Below are 17,720 nucleotides of genomic sequence, written 5' to 3' on the forward strand. Positions count from 1 at the left end.
GATTAGCTTTTTCTAATACTATCCATTTTAGCTCTAAAAAGAACAAGGATTTTATTCCCCCCCCCCCAAATTTAAATGTAAGAATTTATTTACCCCCAAAATGGCAAAAAAAAAAAAATAACCCTCTTTTTTCTTTCCCATCATGAAAAATATTATAGTCTTAGTGTATGCAAATTCCCTTTATATATACGGAATATAGTCACTTTAGATAATGTATTCATTCATTTTAGTCTGAATTCATGAACTCCCAAAGAAGATCAGTACAGCTGCATGATGCATGATTGTAAGAGTTAATTTTATAATCTTAGAGCCAGGAGGTGTTAAAGAAGAAGAAAAAAAAGCTACAAACATATATTTTATTGTTTATACAGAATACCTTTATTTAAAATGCTACAAATACAATACTAATCAAATACTAAAATTTTATTAAAATACTCTGCTAAAGCACTAATATGAATTACATTTTCTAACATATTTTGCAAATGAAAAAACTGAGGCAGACTCTCAGTATGTATAGTCATCAACAATTTAACAAAAAGATGTGACAATATTATTTTGAAAAGAAAAAAATATTTCTGAATAAATAGTTCACAAAATTTAACATATTATTTATCTAAATTGAAAATAATAACTTACTTTAAAAAAAGTAACTTTATTCTCTGGAGGGTTGATTTATCTCCAAAGTAAAAAATAATAAAAATCTAACAAAAAAGTTCCTAAAAACTTATTATTCTGGTTTATGATTATGACTGATTATTAGTTTGATTCTCTATTTGGTAGCACTTGTACTAATTTGGAATTACCAATGTACAAATATGCATTTAAAATTGTTTTAATGGTTACATTAAAATATTTTTTATAAACACTTTCATTAGTATTTGTTAAAATTCATAAAAATACTCTCACTTCTTTAAGTTAATAAATAATAATACAATAGAAAATATACTCTGTGGCTTAAGGAAAAAAACTATACTAACAAGAAGAATATCCAAAGTGGGTACAAGAACCAGCTTTGAGGGTTCTTGAATGAGACAGGTAGTATGAAGATATTTCTTCTTCTACTTAAAAAAATCAGGATTTTCATACTGAATCATAATATTGTGGGGGTTGGGGAGGAATTTAAAGATAAAATAATATTTAATTAATAAAAAATTACAGTAAAAGTTATCTTATTTTAAAAAACTCAAAAATAGAAGTTTAACTATCTTCCATAGAAACCTTTCTCGCTACACCATTATTTCAAATTATCTTTTATTTGATTTAAAGATTCTGTTTCTTTGTTTACATTTGGTTTTCTCTCCTCATTTTACTTTCAGTGAATATGAAATGATTCATTTTTATTATCTGTAGGGGAGTGGGATGCTGGAGGATAACATGTTCCTGGACGAGATGCCTGGGCTCCATTCCTGCTGCTTTCAATAACTAACTGTGCGAACCTTCTACATTTCAGCGTCTTTCTCTGTAAAATGAGGATAATACTTGTACCTAGTTTAAATGAGATAATAAGTTTAAAATATTTAAAATAGTTCCTGGTCCATAATAAAGCCCTAAAAATATTAGGTACTTTACTCTCTCTACTCTCATTTCCTCCTCTCCTACAAGATTAGCACTATATTGCTCATTGTTTTTAATAGACTTCAAAAGTAATATTTTTTAAACTCTTCTCTCTATATATTTTTTCAACAACATATTGTGTCTAGTCCTCTGATTTACTTGTAATAAATAAAAACATTGATATATTATGTTCTAAGTAATGTAGCATATGAAGATTTTTAAATAATCATTATAAGACTGAAAAATTATTGGTTAATTATGAAGGTTAGCAAGCATTAGTAATTTGTATCAGTAATAAAATTACTACATGTAAATTTTATTTCACTGATTTTCAGCACCCTTAGCCACATGTGGGCAAGCACAATACTGGTTCTTATTGTTGCACTATTGATTGTTCTATTGTCTTTCAAAGACAATGAGTATGAGTGTATGGTGCAAAATGTCAATGAGGAAAAGTCAGTAATAAGATGACATTATACCATGTGATCAAGGGGAAAGTTGAGATACTTCCAAATTGATTGTACTTGTTCAGTACCCAAAATAATTAGCCTAAATGTGAATGACTGACTTCCCTAATAAAGAGGCACAAAGTAATATATTGCACCAAAAAATAAAACTCAACCATATGTTGTTTTCAGGAGACCTATCTAAGTGGCAAAAACAAAAAGACTCAAAGTAAAAGCATGAAAAATGATTCTTCAAGAAAAGCAGATGTAGCCATACTTATATCTGACAAAATCAATTTCAAGATAACAAAGGTAATGAGAGAAAAAGATGGACATTTTATAATAAAGGGAACACTACACTAAGAAGACCTAACACTTCTTTATATACCCAATCTGGGAAAATTGAAATATATAAAACAACTAACAGAACTAAAGGGAGAAATGAACAAAAACACAATCATAGTTGAGGAGCTTAATATTCTATTGATAGTTCTAGATAGATCATCCAAACAGAAAATAAATAAAGAAATATCAGCTTTACATGACACATTATTCCAAATAGACACAATTAACATTTACAGAGCCTTTCATCCCAGAACAACAGATTATACATTCTTCTCCAGTGCATGGAACATTCTCAAGGACAGACCAAATGTTGGGCCAAAAACCTACCCTCAACAAATTCAAGAAGATTGAAATTATAACAAGCATGTTCTCTGACTAAAATGCTTTGAAATTAGAAATCAATTGCAAAAAAAACCTCAAAAATATGGAAATTATATAACATATTACTAAAAAATGATAGAATCAAAGAAGAAATAAAAGGTGAAATCAAAAGATATATAGAGATAATGAAAATGAAATACAACATATAGAAACTTCTAGAATGCAGCAAAAGCAGTAATAAGAAGAAAATTTATATCATTCTAGGTCTATCTTAGAAACAAGAAAGATCCCAAGTATACAACCGAACATTACATTTTAAAGAATGAGGAAAAGTGTAGGGAATCACCCATTTAACCTTGAATCCTCTATGACTTGGATTGGGGAACTTTAGCTAAAAACCCTGAATGAGCCCTGGCCGGTTGGCTCAGTGGTAGAGCGTCGGCCTGGCGTGCGGGTTTGATTCTTGGCCAAGGCACATAAGTGAAGCGCCCATCTGCTTCTCCACCCCTCCCCCTCTCCTTCCCCTCCCGCAGCCAAAGCTCCATTGGAGCAAAGTGGCCCGGGCGCTGAGGATGGCTCTGTGGCCTCTGCCTCAGGTGCTAGAATGGCTCTGGTTGCAACAGAGTGATGCCCCAGATGGTCAGAGCATCGCCCCCTGGTGGGCATGCCGGGTGGATCCCGGTCGGGCGCATGCAGGAGTCTGTCTGACTGCCTCCCCATTTCCAACTTCAGAAAAATACAAAAAAAACCCAAAAAACAAAAAACAAAACAAAACAAAAAAAGCCTGAATGAATGTCTTTTGGATGCAAACACCAAGAAACTGAGTAAGTGACCTTTGTGCAGACACAAAGGAATACATGTGAACAGGCTTTAGAAAGTTATCCTAGAGGTTCTGGATTGCCCCTTCCTTTGTGCTTGTTAATGAACAAAAGAAATGAATGTTCTGATCAATTTAGCCCTTTCTCCATGTCAGGAAAATGGCCATTAATCATTCTTCTCCTTGTCACCTGATCTCCCTCCCTTATAATCCTGTTGCCTCTGTTCTGCTTCTGGTAATAAAAGCTAAGGGAGAAGGAGATTCAGGAGATCTCTCTCTTTGCCTCCCTTAGCAGGGCTCCCTCTCTTTTCCTCTTGACATAAGTTTGTGTCTTGAGTAGGTTTTTTCCACGTGACACCAGTAGTTCCCAGTGGGATGAAATACCACAGAAAAGGATAAAGGCAGTCCAAAATCAGCAGAAGAAAGGAAGTAATAAAAACTAGAGCAGAATTGAAGACTGTATAAAAAATTTATTCAACAAAGAACTGGTTGTGAGACAGGACTGATAAAATTGACAAACTCCTCGCTAGACTCAGTAAGAAAAGCAGAAAAGAATCATATAAATAAAATCAGAGCTGAGAGAGAAGAAGTTATCACAGACATCACAGATATACAAAGGATCATACTAGAATACTATAAAAGACTGTATGCCATCAAATTCAGTAACCTGGAAGAAATGGTTAAGTTTCTAGAAATATATAAGCTACCTAGTTTGAATCATGAAGAATTGGAAAATCTAAATAAATGGTGAGAAAATTGAAATAACCACCAAAACCTCCCCAAAAATAAAATTCCAAGACAAGACAGCTTTATTATTAAATTATACCAAACATTCAAAGAAGATTTGATGCCTATCCTGCTCAAATTTTTCCAAAAAAATCAAAGAAGAGGCGATACTTTCTAACACACTTTATTTATTTATTTATTTATTTATTTATTTATTTATTTATTTATTTTGTATTTTTCTGAAGCTGGAAATGGGGAGAGACAGTCAGACAGACTCCCGCATGCGCCCAACCGGGATCCACCCGGCACGCCCACCAGGGGCAAAGCTCTGCCCCTCTGGGTGTCGCTCTGCCTCGACCAGAGCCACTCTAGCGCCTGGGGCAGAGGCCAAGGAGCCATCCCCAGCGCCCGGGCCATCTTTGCTCCAATGGAGCCTTGGCTGAAGGAGGGGAAGAGAGAGACAGAGAGGAAGGAGGGGAGGGGTGGAGAAGCAAATGGGCGCTTCTCCTATGTGCCCTGGCCGGGAATTGAACCCGGGTCCCCCGCATGCCAGGCCGACGCTCTACCGCTGAGCCAACTGGCCAGGGCCTCTAACACATTTTATGAGGGCAACATAATCCTGATACCAGAACCAGGCAAGAAAAACACAAAAAGAAAACTACAGACCAATATCTCTGATGACTACAAATGCAAACATTCAAAATAAAATACTAGAAAATCAAATGCAACTATGCAGTCTGACTGGTGGTGGAGCAGTGGATAAAGCATCGACTCAAAATATTGAGGTTGCTAGTTTAAAACCCTCAGATTGCTGGCTCTGAGCAAAGGCTTGTCACCACAGGGTGACTGGATTGAGAAGGGGATTATCCACACAATCCTGGTTTGCCAGTTTGAGCCCAAAGGTAGCTGGCATGAAAAGCCAAGGTCACTGGCTTAAGTGAGGGGACATTGACTCAGCCTCAGTTAAGGCACAAATAAGAAACAATCAATGCACAACTAAAGTGGAAGCAACCATGAGTTGGTGCTTCTCACTCCCTCTTTTCCTTGGAAGCAATCAATACACAACTAAAAGTGAGAGCAATTACAGGTTGATGCTTCTCACTCTTTCTCTTAACTTCCTGTCTCTCTCGTTTTCTCTCCTTCAAAAAAAAAAAAAACAACAAACAATTATACAGAGAGGAAGGAGAGAGGAAAGGATGGAGGAGCAGATGGGTGCTTCTCCTGTGTGCCTTGGCAAGGAATTGAACCTGGGACTTCCACATGCCAGGTCAATGCTCTACCACTGAGCCAGCCGGCCAGGGTAGGAAAATGCAGTTTTGAATGATATATATAAACAAATTTCTGAGGCTGAGTTTAGTCTACATTGAGCTGCTCCTGTATGTGCCCTGACTAGGGAATCAAACTGGCAACCTCTGTGCTTTGGAACTATGCTCCAACTAACTGAACTATCTGGCCAGGGCACTAGATTTGTTTTTAAAAGAGAAGAATGTAACTGTTCAAAAAGAAAAATCTATGAAAATGACAAAGATGTGCAAAAACATTCTAAGATGAAATGAGATAAATTTCAGAGTTTGAACTAGGTCTAAAATCCATGGATATGTTCCAGTTAGAATTACTTAAATTACTATACAATTTCTTTGTATGTTATGCGTGTGCATATTCTAAGGAAATTTTCTTCAGATTCACCATAGGTTTTGTGATATAAAACACATTAAGAACTATTGAAACAGATAATCTTTGAGGTCCTGTTGGTTGATTATCAGTATTTCTTATTGTCCTAAGTGTAGAACCCAACCTGCCCCTACTGCAATGCTCTGATAGTTATTTATTTGACAATTTTTTCTTCTCTAGAAGCCTCATGAAAAAGTACATAGGGGCCTGACTAGGTGGTGGGACAGTGGATAGAGCATTGGACTGAGACAATGAGAACCTAGGTTCAAAACCCTGAGATCACTAGATTGAATTCAGGCTCATCAGCTTGAGCTCAGAGTTGCCAGCTTGAGCATGGGGTCATAGCTATGACCCCATGGTTGCTGGCTTGAGCAAAGGGTCACCGAATCAGTGGAAGCCCCCACCCACCCCCAGTTAAGGGACACACAACAAGTTGATGCTTCTCATCTTTCTCCTTTCCTGTCTGTCCCTGTCTGTCCTCTCTCTTGCAAAAGAGAGAGAGAGAGAGAGAGAGAGAGAGAGAGAGAGACATAACATAGGGGAGACTATTTCTTTATTTATTTATGTGCAAAAAAGTTATTTCCAAATTCTCAGGACTGTCTTGGTAATGTTTATACACATATACTGTTATCTTCCTTTTTTTTCCTTTTTTTTTCTTATACATACAACTGTACTATCTTATGTAAGTACAAATTAATGACTCAGACTCTAGAAGAAATATCAAGAAGAGGAGACGCAAGAAGAGGAGAGACAAGAGAAAAAGAGGAGAAAACAGAGAAGGAGAAGCAGGAAAAGAAAGATAAGCAGAAAAGATAAGTATAAAAAGAAAAGAAAAGCAAAAGAAGGAGAAACAATTCAATCTAGATTACAACAGATATATTCTCTTGGCCATATAGTTAAGAGTTTTACAATATCCTTAATAAGGCAACAATAAAAATATTTATGAAGATTTTTTTATTTATCTTATATGGTTGCACTTTTTAAAAAAATAATTCTGTAGTTATATCTATATGGTTCTCATTCCAAAATATGTGCTCTTCAAAAATAATGAAACCACTTTGTCCTCTTTAAAAATTTCCAAACTACAAATCCTTCTAGGAATTGGACTCTTTTATTTATTTATGCATTGTCATTAAATGATGTTTATTGATCATGTACTATGTGCCAGTGTGTTAATTACTGAGCACACTATAGCAAAGAAGATTAATTTGTATATGTAAAGTTCTTACAGTTCATCAAATAAAATAAATGTCAAGCAAATAATTATAGTAAATTATGTTGTGAGAGCAGATGAAAAATTTGCTACAGGAGCATACTTGAATACTACCATAAAGACTCCAGGATTCAGAGAAGACAGACAAGAAACATTTCCTGTCAACAAAAATATCCAGTTTTATTTCATACTGTTTTTGAATTAGTTTAAGTGTAACTGACATTGCATTTCATATTGTGCCAGGTAAAATAGTCTGTGATCTTTGTAAAAGCTTTGTGAGACATATGAATATAAAACTTTATAGAGTACAGTATTTTAAAGACAAATCTAGTTTATTCTCTTTTTTTGGCAAGAAAGAGAGAGAAAGTGAGGGGCAGACAGACAGGAAAGAAGAAAGGGAGATGAGAAGCATCAACTCATAGTTGTAGCACCTTAGTTGTTCATTGATTGCTTTCTCACATGAGCCTTGGCCATGGGGTTCCAGCCGAGCCAGTGACCCCTTGTTCAAGCCAGCGACCATTGGGCTCAAGCCAGCAACCATGGGGTTATGTCTATGATCTCATGCTCAATTTAGTACTTAGTAATGAAGAATGGGAGAGGAATAGAAATTTTTACCCAATGCTTTGTTTTATATATTAGGTACAAAGAAGTTAAAGGATTCATAGCAGGTTCTGGAAAAAGAAACCTATTGAAAAGTTTTCTAGTGTCAACTGTATATATAGCTTCAAATTATGTATTGTTCCCTAAAACTCTTTTAATTCATGATTATTTAATTTCCTTTCAAGCATTATAGTACCTTGAACTCAAGAGTTTTGATAACTATTAATAACTATGATAAAAAATTTTATCATTTTAATATAGATTTCAACTTCCTGCTATCTAAGGTAAAACAGGTGTAATTTTTATTTTGTTTTTCCTCAACATCTTATGTTGGGAAGGAAGAGAGGTGTTGCTATAAAATTTCATGTTTTTGTTAGCAATTTTTAGTCCATACTGAGAAGAAATTTACAAAGATATGGTAATCAGATTAAGAAATATTCTGGTCCTTTTGCTGTTTAATAAATAAATAATATAAAATTTAAAAATTGCTCCTACATTGAACCCTTGCAGTTGAATTTTACAAAATAGGTATAAAACTTTGTCATTTGTTTCCAAAATTGTTCATTTGTTTGTGAATTGAATGTGTTCTAATATTTTCCAAATGACTGTGTGTGTGTGTGTGTGAACTACCTCTTCACATTCTAATGTGTTTTGCTTCTTGGGTAACTTCACTACAAGTTTACTGTATAACCTTTGACTAGCAATTTAAATTAAGTGATTAAATGGCCTTATTTCACTCACTCATAAGCTTGTAGATATTAGGGAAACTCTGTTTCAAGGAAAATGCAGGGGGTTTCTTTGTTTGTTTGTTTGTTTGTATTTTTCCAAAGTGAGAAGCGGGGGAGAGGCACAGACTCCCACATGTGCGTGACCAGGATCCACCTGGCATGCCCACCAAGGGGGCAATGTTCAGCCCCTCTGGGGCTTTGCTGCGCTGCAATCAGAGCCATTCTAGTGCCTGAGGCAGAAGCCATGGAGTCATCCTCAGAGCCCGTGCCAACTTTGCCCCAATGGAGCCTTGGCTGCGGGAGGGGAAGAAAGAGACAGAGAGGAAGGAGAGAGGGGAGGATAGAGGAGCAGATGGGTGCTTCTCCTGTGTGCCTTGGCCAGGAATTGAACCTGGGACTTTCACATGCCAGGTCGATGCTCTACCACTGAGCCAGTCGGCCACGGTAGGAAAATGCAGTTTTGAATGATATATATAAACAAATTTCTGAGGCTGAGTTTAGTCTATTTAGGTTATTAAGGTAAAGTTGGAAGTAAAACTTGGAGGAGTAACAGGTATTTTCAAAGTTGAATTTTACTCTTAATTTTTCATTATTATTTTAAAAATTCTATAGAAGGATATAGTCTGAAAATTCAATCTGGGAATGAGGAAAGAATTTAAAAAATATTTACCTCTACTGTCAGTTTGTTGAATGAAGTCATCAATATCATGATGATATTTAGAGAGCTCAGTTTTCATGGTTTAACCAAGATTGGTTTTTCTAAGCTGTGTAGATCCCAGAAGGTAATGTGACTGGTCCTGATAACACCTTCTCTCATAGCCCTGTTGATTTTAAGATTAACATCTAGGAAATATTTCCTGTTGCCAGAAATTTTGAAGAACCATTCCCAAGAGCAAGCTTTGAGTTTTACCAATTTACTTTCAACTGTTAACATTTAGAGTGAATCTGGACTAGTTTGATATAATCTTCAAAGAAAAGGGCTTACACTACAGGAGGGGGAAAAGGCACAAGGTCATCAACAGAGGTGTGGGAGAAAACTACTAGAATTTATTGCTTATGAATTTTTTTAATCTAAAGAATATTAAGAATGAAGCAAAGCATAACTAATGTTTAATACTTTGATTAACACTGAGTCTTCAGTCAGCCTTGGATGTCAGGTCATAATGTTACATATAGCATCCCAGATATCCTGAAGAAAGACTAGGGGTTCAATAGACATGTACTGACATTTATTGGTTTGCTTTCATCATAATTTTTTGTGTTGCAATTTATGTTTATTTGTTTAGGTGAATTGTTTATGAATAAATTTATCTGGTTTTAGTTGTACTCTCATCATAAAATAGAAAGAATTGAGTATAAATAGTAAATAAACAAACAGAAATATGACCTATTGGGAGATACTACCTTTTTCAGAGGAGCATGAGAGCAAGTGTAAATTTCTGTTTCTCATACCCTTAAATAATACATACATCCTACCTCCTTCTAAAATATAATTAAACTTTAATCACTACTTGGTTTGATACCAACTCTTTAGTTTCTTCAGTGTCTCCATACCACTCAGACTTGACCACTGCTTTCTTTTTTTGCGCATACTATCCCTAAAAGAGAAAGCATAAGCTATGACTATGACATACTAATATGTTTTACACTAATCTACTTTATACTCTTATATTGATATATTAGCTGCATCTCATTGGGTTTGACTTAAAATAAAAATGGGTCAAACTAATCAACATACCACAAGCTCTCCAGGAAGGATTGAATTCAAATATACTCTTTTGTGACACAAACACTATATAAGCATTTATTTCTTTGTAAAAAAATTTTAAATTGAAAGAACTCCTTTAAGACCTCTTGTAGATGGTTTCTATACTAGGTCCTTTGGATTTTTTTTTTTTCAAAACAAATTTCTCTTTCATATATTAATCCATTCTCATGACTTCATAGAACTCTCTTCTAGTCAGACAACTCCTAAACCTGTGTCCTCACTTGACTCCCTCACTGAAGTTTTAGTCCTAAAGATGCCTACAAAGTTTTTATTTCACTATCTTACTGTGATTACAATCAGTATATATAAAAATATTTTCTTGATCACCTGATATTTGCCAGGCATCATGCCTATTACATCACTAAGTCTAAAATGGTAAATATGATACCCCTTGCTCTCAGAATTTTACAATCTAGTGAGGTATCTCGGAACCAACAACTTTTTGTGCCTCCAAGTGTCCCTGTCTTTATCAGTGGAACCACCCAGTGTCCCAAACAGCTTCACTCAAAAGGTATTCTTAACGCAGTGCTCAATTTCATTCTCTAATAATTATTTGTTCAAATTATCTTTTCGGTCCATATGTTTCTTTCTCTTCCTAACCTACCTTAGATTATTATAATAGCTTTACATCTGAACTCCCTGTTTTTTGTTCTCTTTTTCTTCAAGTTCACCTTCCTGCTTATTAAAGACTAATAGTCCAAAAAACATAATTTTCATCATGTGACTACTAAAATATTCATTCGTGGCTCACAATTTTCTACTTCATCAAGAAGGTACTCAATGAAATTCAAAAAACCCTCTAAGAATAAAATTTATTCCAACTTTATTTCTCATGATGTCACATGATGAAGTTGAAGTCTAATCAACCTTTCTCATCCCTAAAACATGTAATATTCATTTTGATTTTGTAATTTTCTATTATCACAGCCTCCTTTCCACTGGGTTGTTTTTCTTATTCTTTTCTCTCAGTTAAATATGACACTTGGTAAAAGCCTAACCCCATTACAACTTCCTTAATGAAATCCCTGGCAGTTAACAATAGCAGTTCAAAGTGCAATTCCTAGGTACTGACTGCTTTAATTCAAATTTTTGTTCTGCCACTAACTTTATAACTGTAATGAAGTCACTTAATCTCACTGTGCCTCAATTTCTCCATCAGTTAAAAAGAAAATGAAAATGGCATCTATCTTTTGGAATAGTTGTGAGTAGTAAATGAGAAACTGATTGTAGATTACCTGGAAAAATATCTTAAAAAAAGTAATCACTCAGTAAATATTTCAATAAACATTACATCATCTTCATCATCCTCATGAATTGTTTAGCAGTGTTAGTAAACTATTCCAGAACTCCAGCTTCTCCTCTGATAGACTTCTCTAACATTTAGAACTTATGACACATAATTTATCCCTTAATAATATGCAGTTTTGTGCTCATTGTTATTGTCTTAGGTATTCTAGTTTCATCTCTTCAACTACATTTAAATTCTAAAACCCAAAAACTGGATCTTTTGCTTCTGAGATGTTTTCTAGTATCTGATATAAGTGGCTAATATTCACTGACTGATTTGTTTTATTCCATTCCAAACTATGATTCACTTTTACCCTATATATAACTTCTGGAAGTTGGAATTGCATCATAATATTTCATTCTTTTTTACTTTCATCTTAAAAGTAAAAAAAAAATCTATCTGTAAGAATTGTATTGTTAGCTTTCCAGAGCTTTTTAAGGACTCTGTCTTCCTAAGCTGCTAAGAAAAAGAAATGTTCTAATAAATTACAATTTAAAAAAAAATCAGAATAGCCATTTCCTCTAAATACTTTTCTTCTTTTTTAGTAACTGATTTAAGTTTTGCAGTGGCTTATATTTTATTCATAAATGGCTCATTGCCTATTGATAATGACAAAAGAGACTTGATATGTAATAACTTGGAACTTAATGGCACACCAAGACTGGAGTCAGGAGCTGTATAAGCACTTTGTTCTACATGCAAGAAATAGGAGCATACATGGTCTGTAAAGAATTTAAAAACAAAAAGAATCTGATTGAAATTGGTATGGTTATCATTGTCACCATGCACCGGCAATTCTAAACATCATTGATGAAATATTCCTCCCACTAATGCCCCACTCCCACCCTACCTCTTATATCATGCTCTAAAGTTATCTTTGTGAGCATTAGATTTTTCCTGGTTATTATTGGGGATTACCCACACAAATACATACATATGTGTCACAATACAGTCATCTTTAGTACCATCAGGTAATGCCACAGATTTTTTTAAAGAATCTCTCTAATTTGATCCTTAACCATCTAAATTAGAATTACCAAGAAACTGTTCTAAAATAAATTATTTCCAGGGGTCCTATTAGCTACAATTTAAAAATTGGAATTAAACTAGACTTCTGATATTAAGTGGTAAAATAGAAATTAAGTGAACTCATTTATTTTCTTTGACCTCTACACTAGTAGGCAGAAACAACAAAGATAATAGTACTTCAAAGCCAATATCCATGCTGAAGGGAAGGTGTCACCCAAAGACTTACCATGTTTATTCTTTGGACTTTATCTTCTCAAGTCTGGCTCTTACCTGAGCCCCATCTCACTTCTCCCCCAATCTCACGCCCTATCTAAAAATGTACTTATTATTCTCATTAAATTCAGGCCAATTTCTCATAACATTTCAAATTCACATAACACTGGAGTTTATCAATTTCCATCTCTTTTAAACCACATGTTATGTGTCATTTATCTCCAGTGAATGTACTAATTCCATGATTATCTCTCATCTATGCATAGTTTAAGTATTTCTCACTGCAAGAGTTTCTTTATTCCCATAATTCATAAATGAAATCAGTTATGATGAAATGTTGGCTGGTTGGGCTTCCTCATGAAAGCTATACTTTAGATGTCTAATTAGCATCTCAAATATTACAAGTTATTCTTTTTATCTACTTATTGGTATAGGGTAGATACCAGTTGTAGAGAGATTTAATCATTATTATACAATTTCTAGAAATTTATTGTAAACAACTAAAATTTTATCAAATTCACTTGTCAATAATTTAAAAAAGATGACTTATTCTTGTTCTATATGAGTAATCATTCAGTAAGTGATAAGATTACCTTAAATTTGTTTCAATAGGGATTTTAGAAATTGGTTATAGATTAATATGTATATATTTTTAAACAGCTAGTATTAACAGAGGTTATTTTCTCTGAGCTATGTTTTTATCATAGTTGAAGTGAAGGGTTAAAATATTTTTTAACAGTTTTCTCTATGTTCATGATGATGTGATATGGCAAGAAATTGTAAGAGTACATTTAACTATTGAAAGGCTGGTAAGTAAATATAGTATTTTTTCTTTTATTTAGAAAATTAAATTTAACACGGTGACATTTATCAACAAGAATACATAGATTTCAGGTAAGTATCTCCACAGCATTTGAACAGTCAATTATGTTGTACACCCATCACCTAGAGTTAAATCATTTTCATCACCTTATATTTTATTTGTCCCTCTTTACACCCTTTCCCCACCCCTACTATCCCTTGCCCACACCCTTCTCCCACTGGTAATCACTCTACTTTTATCTATGCCCATGAGTCTCAGCTTGGTATCCCATCAATGTGTGAAATTATACAGTTCTTAGCTTTTTCTAATTTACTTAGTTCACTCAGTATAATGTTCTCAAGGTTCATCTATGTTGTCATAAATGATATTATGTCATCATTTCTTATGGCTGAGTAGTACTCCATAATATATATGATATGTACCACATCTTCTTTATCCAATTCTCTATCAAGGGGTTCTTTGATTGTTTCCATGTCTTGGCCACTGTGAACAATGCTGCAATGAAAATGGGCGTGAATGTATCTTTACATACCAATGTTTCTGAGTTTTGGGGGAATATACCCCTTAGAGGGATTGCTGGGACATATAGTAATTCTATTCTTAACTTTTTGAGGAACCACCATGCTTTCTTCCATAATGGTTGCACTATTTACATTCCCACCAACAGCGAATGAGGGTTCCTTTTTCTCCACAGCCTCTCCAACACTTCTTATTACCTATCTTGTTGATAACAGCCAATTCAATAGGTGTGAGGTGGCATCTCATTGTAGTTTTTGATATGCATTTCTCAAATTGCTAGTGAAGATGAGCATTTTTTCATGTATCTGTTTGCCATTTGTGTGTCTTCTTGGGAGAAGTGTGTGTTCAGGTCCTCTCCCCATTCTTTTAACTGATTGCTTGCTTGTTTGTTGCTGAGCTTTGTGAATTCTTTATGTATTTTGGCTATGAACCCCTTATCAGAGTTGTTGTTTGCAAATATCTCCCATTTAGTTGGCTGTTTATTTGTTTTGTTGTCAGTTTCTTTTACTGTGCAGAAGCTTTTTAGTTTGGCTGTTTATTTGTTTTGTTGTCAGTTTCTTTTACTGTGCAGAAGCTTTTTAGTTTGATATAGCCTCATTTATTTATTTTTGCCTTTACTTCCCTTGCCTTTGGGATCAAATTCATAAATTGTTCTCTTCAGCCAAGGTTCATGAATTTAGTACCTGTGTTTTTTTCCACATAATTTATCATCTCTGATCTTATATTTAGGTCTTTGAATACCCAAAGCTAATTAAGGAGAAAACTGCTAAACTAATAAAGATTTAAAAACTGACTTGATTCAAAGAGTAAATATGCCATACTTAATAACTTTATTAATATTAGCTTACTGAAAATAATAAAATTATTTCTTTCTTAAAAGCAAAAAGTAGCCTGACCTGTGGTGGCACAGTGGATCAAACATCCACCTGGAATGCTGAGGTCGCCGGTTCAAAACTCTGGGTTTGCCCAATCAAGGCACATACGGGAGTTGATGCTTCCCTGCTCCTCCTTCCTTTCTTTCTCTCTCTCTACCTCTCTCTCTTCTCTGCAATGAATAAATAAAAATAATTTTAAAAATATTTTAAAAAAGCAAAAAGTATAAAATGTAACTAGTCACCCAGTTAAATTTAATTTTCTAAATAAAATTAAATATATATATATAAAATTAGTAATAGCCTTAAGACTCATGTAGACACATTTTAAAAAGAAAAAAAAAACTTCAAAGATGTGCAGAAAAATATTATAAAAGAGACACATTTATAGAAGACTAAGATTATTTTTATATGTAAAAACTGGCCACATAAAATTATTACATAAATGTAACATTATTTTAAAATATGAAAACTTATTTTAGATTTGAGGATGGGGAAAGGGAGGAGTAGAGAAAAAGAAGAAAATAGGCAGAAAACAATATAAAATGAAAGAAAGTGAAAGAAGGAGCATAGGAAATTCTGAAGATTACAAAACTCAAGTGTTCCTTTTGGCATAATGTTCTCAGATCATGGCTCTTCAAATGCTTTTTATTTATAATCTCTCAGAGGTTCCAGTGTGGCAATGTTACCCAAATCATCACAGTAAATAATTTTAAAAAATGAAAGAGATATGGTAGCAGCAACTAGGGCAGTAATGCCTGGAAAATTAAGCTAAAATTCTAAATTTAATTTGCAGTATTTTGTCTTTCTACCTCTCATTTAACACCTCAGAACACTGACGTAATAAAATTGGGTCCTCCTAGTGGACTGAGGGATTGGGTGAAAATTTCACAGAACGTCAGCTTAGGTCTATGGAATTGCTGCTGGAACATTGTAATTCGAAGTTTTGCACTCAAAAGCAAAAGATTTCACATTATCAGAAAGTGAAGATCAGTAGAGAATAAACAACAGTTTACTGAAAAGAGAGTTTGACTAAGAACCCAGATTTTAGTTTGAGAATAACAACCTTATATGTCAGCTACTCCTCTCTGGGCCTCTATTTCTGTATCTGCCATTATAATTCTGAAATAATTATAATTCCAGGATTTTAATCACATGACTATGCCAAACCTGATTATTTGTAGTAGGGTCAAATAAATTTCTAATCATCAAAGTATGTATTGTTAAAGATCTTTATTGTGACAGTGAAAGTGATTGTGTTAAATGCCAGGGGCCAGGACATAAACATTAAGACAAAAAAGTATCACCTAAGCAGTGGCATTATACTTTTTAAAGTTTCTGATCTACACAGTCATTAGATACATAATCACTATGTTAAATATATGGTGGGCTGATTCGTTAATGAAAAAATACAGATAACATTTTTGTGGACTTATATATTTTTAAAACACAGCTTCAAGGCTAATAAATTAATACCCTATAACTATATATATAGTTCTGTTCTGGCTGATTTCTCCCTTGCAAAGAATTAAATCAAAGGTACTCAGACATTCTAGTTTCAGGGACACTTCGTACCCTTAAAAATTATTGAGGACCCTAAACAGCTATGGTTTATGTGAGCTATCTATTAATATTTACTTTCTTAGTAATTAAAGTAAAAAAATTAAAATATTTATTTATTTAAAATAATAATCCATTTAAAATAACATTTTCATTTTTTAGGAAATGTATAATATTTCAAAAAAGTTATGAAACTCATTCTATGTCTATGTGCTTTGAAACTTGCTATATTGCAATGTGTTGTTTTGATGCAAATATTTTAGGAAAATTATGTCTCGCACAAAGATATAATTGGAAAGAAGTATTTTGATACCCTTGTTAAATAATTGGAAATATTTTTTTGACTTTACACCAAAACTTGAAAAGTGGTATTTTCTAAGAGATTAGTTATTGCAATGTAGACTCTGAAGTGATATCAATGAAATTTCATACTTTATATGTAAAAACATATCAGTCTCTGTCATACTATGAGTGAATCTTTTATTGATATAATTTTATAATTTTGTGCATTAACTATGTATAAAGTATCAATTCACTTATTTCACATAGTTATGCAGATGTCCTAAATGTTTACACATTTTATTATACAATATCAAAAAATCATATTCCATAGCCAGTCTCATTATGAAAAGTCTTTGAGAAGTTGTCAGATTTACAAGGGACTATACAAGTTTTTCAAAATTCTTATTTTCACTAGTGAGTTTAAATTTTATCACAAACAACAAATTATTACAGTAGTTGTTTTCCTTAAAGAGACTAGCTCTTTTCATTAATTTTTAATAAACTGTCTGCCAAAGAACCAAGTTTAAATAACCATGATTAGTCTGTCAGTCACTCTATCAGATAAACATGGTGGTATATGTTAAAAATAGCTACTTAGTCTGACCTGTGGTGGCGCAGTGGAAGAAACATCGACCTGGAACACTAAGGTTGCTGGTTCAAAACCCTGAGCCTGCCTGGTCAAGGCACATATGCGAGTTGATGCTTCCTGCTCCTCGCCCATTCTCTCTCTCTCCCTCTCTCTCTTACTCACTCTCTCTTCTCTTGAAAAATAAATAAATACAAAAAAAAATAGCTACTTGTATTTCAGCTTTCAACTCAAATGTCTGAAACATTCCTCAGGACAACCATTGTACTTCAGTATGCAGCTGAGTGTTTACATATGTGTTTCATTTTATAGACTACCATATTTAAGGAGATCTGTGTCTAACAATCAAGATTTAATAA

Source organism: Saccopteryx leptura, chromosome 5 (genome assembly GCF_036850995.1).
Source record: "Saccopteryx leptura isolate mSacLep1 chromosome 5, mSacLep1_pri_phased_curated, whole genome shotgun sequence".
NCBI classification, from domain to species: domain Eukaryota; kingdom Metazoa; phylum Chordata; class Mammalia; order Chiroptera; family Emballonuridae; genus Saccopteryx; species Saccopteryx leptura.